The sequence below is a fragment of the Anser brachyrhynchus genome (genome assembly GCF_964034855.1).
Source record: "Anser brachyrhynchus genome assembly, contig: SCAFFOLD_62, whole genome shotgun sequence".
NCBI classification, from domain to species: Eukaryota; Metazoa; Chordata; class Aves; order Anseriformes; family Anatidae; genus Anser; species Anser brachyrhynchus.
The window spans coordinates 365,537-372,812 of record NW_027663681.1 but is presented as its reverse complement, the minus strand read 5'-3'; positions in this window follow the sequence as shown (position 1 = coordinate 372,812).

The following is a 7,276-nucleotide window of genomic DNA, read 5'->3' as shown; positions in this document are numbered from 1 at the left end:
TTTGTTGGAGTGCAGTGACTCTAGAGAGTGCACTGGCACCAGTGGGGATGCAGTGTAGTGAGTCGTGAGAGTGCACTGGCACCAGTGGGGATGCAGTGCAGTGAGTGCAGAGAGTGCACTGGCACCAGTGGGGATGCAGTGCAGTGAGTCCAGAGAGTGCACTGGCACCACTGGGGATGCAGTGCAGTGAGTCCTTATAGTGCACTGGCACCAGTGGGGATGCAGTGCAGTGAGTCCAGAGAGTGCACTGGCACCACTGGGGATGCAGTGCAGTGAGTCCTTATAGTGCACTGGCACCAGTGGGGATGCAGTGCAGTGAGTCCAGAGAGTGCACTGGCACCACTGGGGATGCACTGCAGTGACTACAGAGACTGCACTGGCACCAGTGGGGATGCCGTGCAGTGAGTCCAGAGAGTGCACTGGCACCAGTGGGGATGCAGTGCAGTGAGTCCAGAGAGTGCAGTGGTACCACTTCGGATCAGTGCAGTGACTCTAGAGAGTGCACTGGCACCAGTGGCGTTGGAGTGCAGTGACTCTAGAGAGTGCACTGGCACCAGTGGGGATGCAGTGCAGTGAGTCCAGAGAGTGCACTGGCACCACTAGGGAGGCAGTGGAGTGACTGCAGAAAGTGCACTGGCACTACTGGGGATGCAGTGCAGTGAGTCCACAGAGTGCACTGGCACCAGTGGGGATGCAGTGCAGTGAGTCCAGGCAGTTCACTGGCACCAGTGGGGATGCAGTGCAGTGACTCCAGAGAGTGCACTGGCACCAGTGGGAATGCAGTGCAGTGAGTCCAGAGAGTGCACTGGCACCAGTGGGGATGCAGTGCAGTGTCTCCAGAGAGTGTACTGGCGCCACTGGGGATGCAGTGCAGTGACTCCAGAGAGTGCACTGGCACCACTGTGGATGCACTGCAGTGAGTCCAGAGAGTGCTCTGGCTCCACTGGGGATGCAGTGCAGTGAGTACAGAGAGTGCACTGGCACCACTGGGGATGCAGTGCAGTGAGTACAGAGAGTGCAATGGCAGCACAGGGGATGCACTGCAGTGATTCCAGAGAGTGCACTGGCACCACTGGTGATGCAGTGCAGTGAGTCCAGAGAGTGCATTGGTACAACTGGGAATGCACTGCAGTGAGTCCAGAGAGTGCACTGGCACCAGTGGGGATGCAGTGCAGTGAGTCCAGAGAGTGCACTGGCACCACTGGGGATGCAATGCAGTGAGTCCAGAGAGTGCTCTGGCTCCACTGGGAATGCAGTGCAGTGAGTACAGAGAGTGCACTGGCACCAGTGGGGATGCAGTGCAGTGAGTACAGAGAGTGCAATGGCAGCACAGGGGATGCACTGCAGTGATTCCAGAGAGTGCACTGGCACCACTGGTGATGCAGTGCAGTGAGTCCAGAGAGTGCATTGGTACCACTGGGAATGTACTGCAGTGAGTCCAGAGAGTGCACTGGCACCACTGGGGATGCAGTGCAATGAGTCCAGAGAGTGCACTGGCACCACTGGGGATGCACTGCAGTGAGTCCAGAGAGTGCACTGGCACCACTGGGGATGCACTGCAGTGAGTCCAGAGAGTGCACTGGCACCACAGGGGATGCAGTGCAGTGAGTCCAGAGAGTGCACTGGCACCACTGGGGATGCAGTGCAGTGAGTCCAGAGAGTGCACTGGCACCACTGGGGATGGAGTGCAGTGAGTCCAGAGAGTTCACTGGCACCAGTGGGGATGCAGTGCAGTGACTCCAGAGAGTGCAATGGCAGTAGTGGGGATGCAGTGCAGTGAGTCCAGAGAGTGCACTGGCACCACTGGGGATGCAGTGCAGTGAGTCCAGAGAGTGCACTGGCACCACTGGGGATGCAGTGCAGTGAGTCCAGAGAGTGCACTGGCACCACTAGGGATGCAGTGCAGTGACTCCAGAAAGTGCACTGGCACTACTGGGGATGCAGTGCAGTGAGTCCAGAGAGTGCACTGGCACCAGTGGGGATGCAGTGCAGTGAGTCCAGAGAGTGCACTGGCACCACCGGGGATGCACTGCAGTGAGTCCAGAGACTGCACTGGCACCACTGGGGATGCAGTGTAGTGAGTCCAGAGAGTGCACTGGCACCAGTGGGGTTGCAGTGCAGTGAGTCCAGAGAGTGCACTGGCACCAGTGGGGATGCACTGCAGTGAGTCCAGAGAGTGCACTGGCACCACTGGGGATGCAGTGCAGTGACTCCAGAGAGTGCACTGGCACCAGTGGGGATGCAGTGCAGTGACTCCAGAGAGTGCACTGGCACCACTAGGGATGCAGTGCAGTGACTCCAGAAAGTGCACTGGCACTACTGGGGATGCAGTGCAGTGAGTCCAGAGAGTGCACTGGCACCAGTGGGGATGCAGTGCAGTGACTCCAGAGAGTGCACTGGCACCACTGGGGATGCAGTGCAGTGAGTCCAGAGAGTGCACTGGCAGCAGTGGGGATGCAGTGTAGTGAGTCCAGAGAGTGCACTGGTACCAGTGGGGATGCAGTGCAGTGAGTCCAGAGAGTGCACTGGTACCAGTGGGGATGCAGTGCAGTGAGTCCAGAGAGTGCACTGGCACCACTGCGGATCAGTGCAGTGACTCTAGAGAGTGCACTGGCACCAGTGTGGTTGGTGTGCAGTGACTCTAGAGAGTGCACTGGCACCAGAGGTGATGCAGTGCAGTGAGTCCTGAGAGTGCACTGGCACCAGTGGGGATGCAGTGCAGTGAGTGCAGAGAGTGCACTGGCACCAGTGGGGATGCAGTGCAGTGAGTCCAGAGAGTGCACTGGCACCACTGGGGATGCAGTGCAGTGAGTCCTTATAGTGCACTGGCACCAGTGGGGATGCAGTGCAGTGAGTCCAGAGAGTGCACTGGCACCAGTAGGGATGCAGTGCAGTGACTCCAGAGAGTGCATTGACACCAGTGGGTATGCAGTGCAGTGAGTCCAGAGAGTGCACTGGCACCACTGGGGATGCACTGCAGTGACTCCAGAGAGTGCACTGGCACCAGTGGGGATGCCGTGCAGTGAGTCCAGAGAGTGCACTGGCACCAGTGGGGATGCAGTGCAGTGAGTCCAGGGAGTGCACTGGCACCACTTCGGATCAGTGCAGTGACTCTAGAGAGTGCACTGGCACCAGTGGGGTTGGAGTGTAGTGACTCTAGAGAGTGCACTGGCACCAGTGGGGATGCAGTGCAGTGAGTCCAGAGAGTGCACTGGCACCACTAGGGAGGCAGTGCAGTGACTGCAGAAAGTGCACTGGCACTACTGGGGATGCAGTGCAGTGAGTCCAGAGAGTGCACTGGCACCACTAGGGATGCAGTGCAGTGAGTCCAGGCAGTTCACTGGCACCAGTGGGGATGCAGTGCAGTGACTCCAGAGAGTGCACTGGCACCACCGGGGATGCAGTGTAGTGAGTCCAGAGAGTGCACTGGCACCAGTGGGGTTGCAGTGCAGTGAGTCCAGAGAGTGCACTGCCACCAGTGGGGATGCAGTGCAGTGAGTCCAGAGAGTGCACTGGCACCACTGGGGATGCAGTGCAGTGACTCCAGAGAGTGCACTGGCACCAGTGGGGATGCAGTGCAGTGACTCCAGAGAGTGCACTGGCACTACTGGGGATGCAGTGCAGTGAGTCCAGAGAGTGCACTGGCACCAGTGGGGATGCAGTGCAGTGACTCCAGAGAGTGCACTGGCACCACTGGGGATGCAGTGCAGTGAGTGCAGAAAGTGCACTGGCACCAGTGGGGATGCAGTGTAGTGAGTCCAGAGAGTGCACTGGCACCGGTGGGGTTGCAGTGCTGTGAGTCCAGAGAGTGCACTGGCACCAGTGGGGATGCAGTGCAGTGAGTCCAGAGAGTGCACTGGTACCAGTGGGGATGCAGTGCAGTGAGTCCAGAGAGTGCACTGGCACCACTGCGGATCAGTGCAGTGACTCTAGAGAGTGCACTGGCACCAGTGGGGTTGGAGTGCAGTGACTCTAGAGATTCACTGGCACCAGAGGGGATGCAGTGTAGTGAGTCCTGAGAGTGCACTGGCACCAGTGGGGATGCAGTGCAGTGAGTGCAGAGAGTGCACTGGCACCAGTGGGGATGCAGTGCAGTGAGTCCAGAGAGTGCACTGGCACCACTGGGGATGCAGTGCAGTGAGTCCAGAGAGTGCACTGGCACCAGTGGGGATGCACTGCAGTGAGTCCAGAGAGTGCACTGGCACCAGTGGGGATGCACTGCAGTGAGTCCAGAGAGTGCATTGACACCAGTGGGTATGCAGTGCAGTGAGTCCAGAGAGTGCACTGGCACCACTAGGGATGCACTGCAGTGACTCCAGAGAGTACACTGGCACCAGTGGGGATGCCGTGCAGTGAGTCCAGAGAGTGCACTGGCACCAGTGGGGATGCAGTGCAGTGAGTCCAGAGAGTGCACTGGCACCACTTCGGATCAGTGCAGTGACTCTAGAGAGTGCACTGGCACCAGTGGGGTTGGAGTGTAGTGACTCTAGAGAGTGCACTGGCACCAGTGGGGATGCAGTGCAGTGAGTCCAGAGAGTGCACTGGCACCACTAGGGAGGCAGTGCAGTGACTGCAGAAAGTGCACTGGCACTACTGGGGATGCAGTGCAGTGAGTCCAGAGAGTGCACTGGCACCAGTGGGGATGCAGTGCAGTGAGTCCAGGCAGTTCACTGGCACCAGTGGGGATGCAGTACAGTGACTCCAGAGAGTGCACTGGCACCAGTGGGAATGCAGTGCAGTGACTCCAGAGAGTGCACTGGCACCAGAGGGGATGCAGTGCAGTGTCTCCAGAGAGTGTACTGGCGCCACTGGGGATGCAGAGCAGTGACTCCAGAGAGTGCACTGGCACCAGTGGGGATGCAGTGCAGTGAGTCCAGAGAGTGCACTGGCACCAGTGGTGATGCACTGCAGTGAGTCCAGACAGTGCACTGGCACCAGTGGGGATGCAGTGCAGTGACTGCAGAGAGTGCACGGGCACCAGTGGGGATGCACTGCAGTGACACCAGAGAGTGCATTGGGACCAGTGGGGATGCAGTGCAGTGACTCCAGAGACTGCACTGGCACCAGTGGGGATGCAGTGCAGTGACTCCAGAGAGTGCACTGGCAGCAGTGGGGATGCAGTGCAGTGAGTCCAGAGAGTGCACTGGCACCACTGGGGATGCAGTGCAGTGAGTCCAGAGAGTGCACTGGCACCATTCGGGATGCAGTGCAGTGAGTCTAGAGAGTTCACTGGCACCACTTGGGATGCAGTGCAGTGACTCCAGAGAGTGCACTGGCACTTCTGGGGATGCAGTGCAGTGAGTCCAGAGAGTGCACTGGCACCAGTGGGGATGCAGTGCAGTGAGTCCAGAGAGTGCACTGGCACCAGTGGAGATGCAGTGCAGTGAGTCCAGAGAGTGCACTGGCACCAGTGGGGATGCAGTGTAGTGAGTCCAGAGAATGCACGGGAACCAGTGGGGATGCAGTGCAGTGAGTCCAGAGAGTGCATTGGCAGCAGTGGGGATGCAGTGCAGTGAGTCCAGAGAGTGCACTGGCACCAGTGGGGATGCAGTGCAGTGAGTCCAGAGAGTGCACTGGCACCACTGGGGATGCAGTGCAGTGAGTCCAGAGAGTGCACTGGTACCAGTGGGGATGCAGTGTAGTGACTCTAGAGAGTGCACTGGCACCAGTGGGGTTGGAGTGCAGTGACTCTAGAGAGTGCACTGGCACCACTGGGGATGCAGTGCAGTGAGTCCAGAGAGTGCACTGGCACCACTGGTGAGGCAGTGCAGTGAGTCCAGAGAGTGCACTGGCACCAGTGGGCATGCAGTGCAGTGACTCCAGAGAGTGCACTGGCACCAGTGGGGATGCAGTGCAGTGACTCCAGAGAGTGCACTGGCACCAGTGGGGATGCACTGCAGTGAGTCCAGAGAGTGCACTGGCACCACTGGGGATGCAGTGCAGTGACTCTAGAGAGTGCAGTGGCACCACTGGGGATGCAGTGCAGTGAGTCCAGAGAGTGCACTGGCACCACTGGGGATGCAGTGCAGTGAGTCCAGAGAGTTCACTGGCACCACTAGGGATGCAGTGCAATGAATCCAGAAAGTGCACTGGCACTGGTGGGGATGCAGTGCAGTGAGTCCAGAGAGTGCACTGGCACCACTGGGGATGCAGTGCAGTGAGTCCAGAGAGTGCATTGGCACCACTGGGGATGCAGTGCAGTGTAGTGAGTCCTTAGAGTGCACTGGCACCAGTGGGGATGCAGTGCAGTGACTCCAGAGAGTGCACTGGCACCAGTGGGGATGCAGTGCAGTGAGTCCAGAGAGTGCACTGGCACCACCGGGGATTCAGTGCAGTGAGTCCAGAGAGTTCACTGGCACGACTAGGGATGCAGTGCAGTGACTCCAGAAAGTGCACTGGCACTACTGGGGATGCAGTGCAGTGAGTCCAGAGAGTGCACTGGCACCATTGGGGATGCAGTGCTGTGAGTCCAGAGAGTGCACTGGCACCACTGGGGATGCAGTGCAGTGAGTCCAGAGAGTTCACTGGCACCAGTGGGGATGCACTGCAGTGAGTCCAGAGAGTGCACTGGCACCAGTGGGGATGCAGTGTAGTGAGTCCAGAGAGTGCACTGGCACCAGTGGAGATGCAGTGCAGTGAGTCCAGAGAGTGCACTGGCACCACTGCGGATCAGTGCAGTGACTCTAGAGAGTGCACTGGCACCAGTGGGGTTGGAGTGCAGTGACTCTAGGGAGTGCACTGGCACCAGTGGGGATGCAGTGTAGTGAGTCCTGAGAGTGCACTGGCACCAGTGGGGATGCAGTGCAGTGTCTCCAGAGAGTGCACTGGCACCAGTGGGGATGCAGTGCAGTGAGTCCAGAGAGTGCACTGGCACCAGTGGGCATGCAGTGCAGTGAGTCCTTATAGTGCACTGGCACCAGTGGGGATGCAGTGCAGTGAGTCCAGAGAGTGCACTGGCACTACTGGGGATGCAGTGCAGTGACTCCAGAGAGTGCATTGGCACCAGTGGGGATGCAGTGCAGTGAGTCCAGAGAGTGCACTGGCACCACTGGGGATGCAGTGCAGTGACTCCAGAGAGTGCACTGGCACCAGTGGGGATGCCGTGCAGTGAGTCCAGAGAGTGCACTGGCACCACTGGGGTTGCAGTGCAGTGGGTCCAGAGAGTGCACTGGGACCACTGCGGATCAGTGCAGTGACTCTAGAGAGTGCACTGGCACCACTGGGGATGCAGTGCAGTGACTCTAGAGAGTGCACTGGCACCAGTGGGGATGCAGTG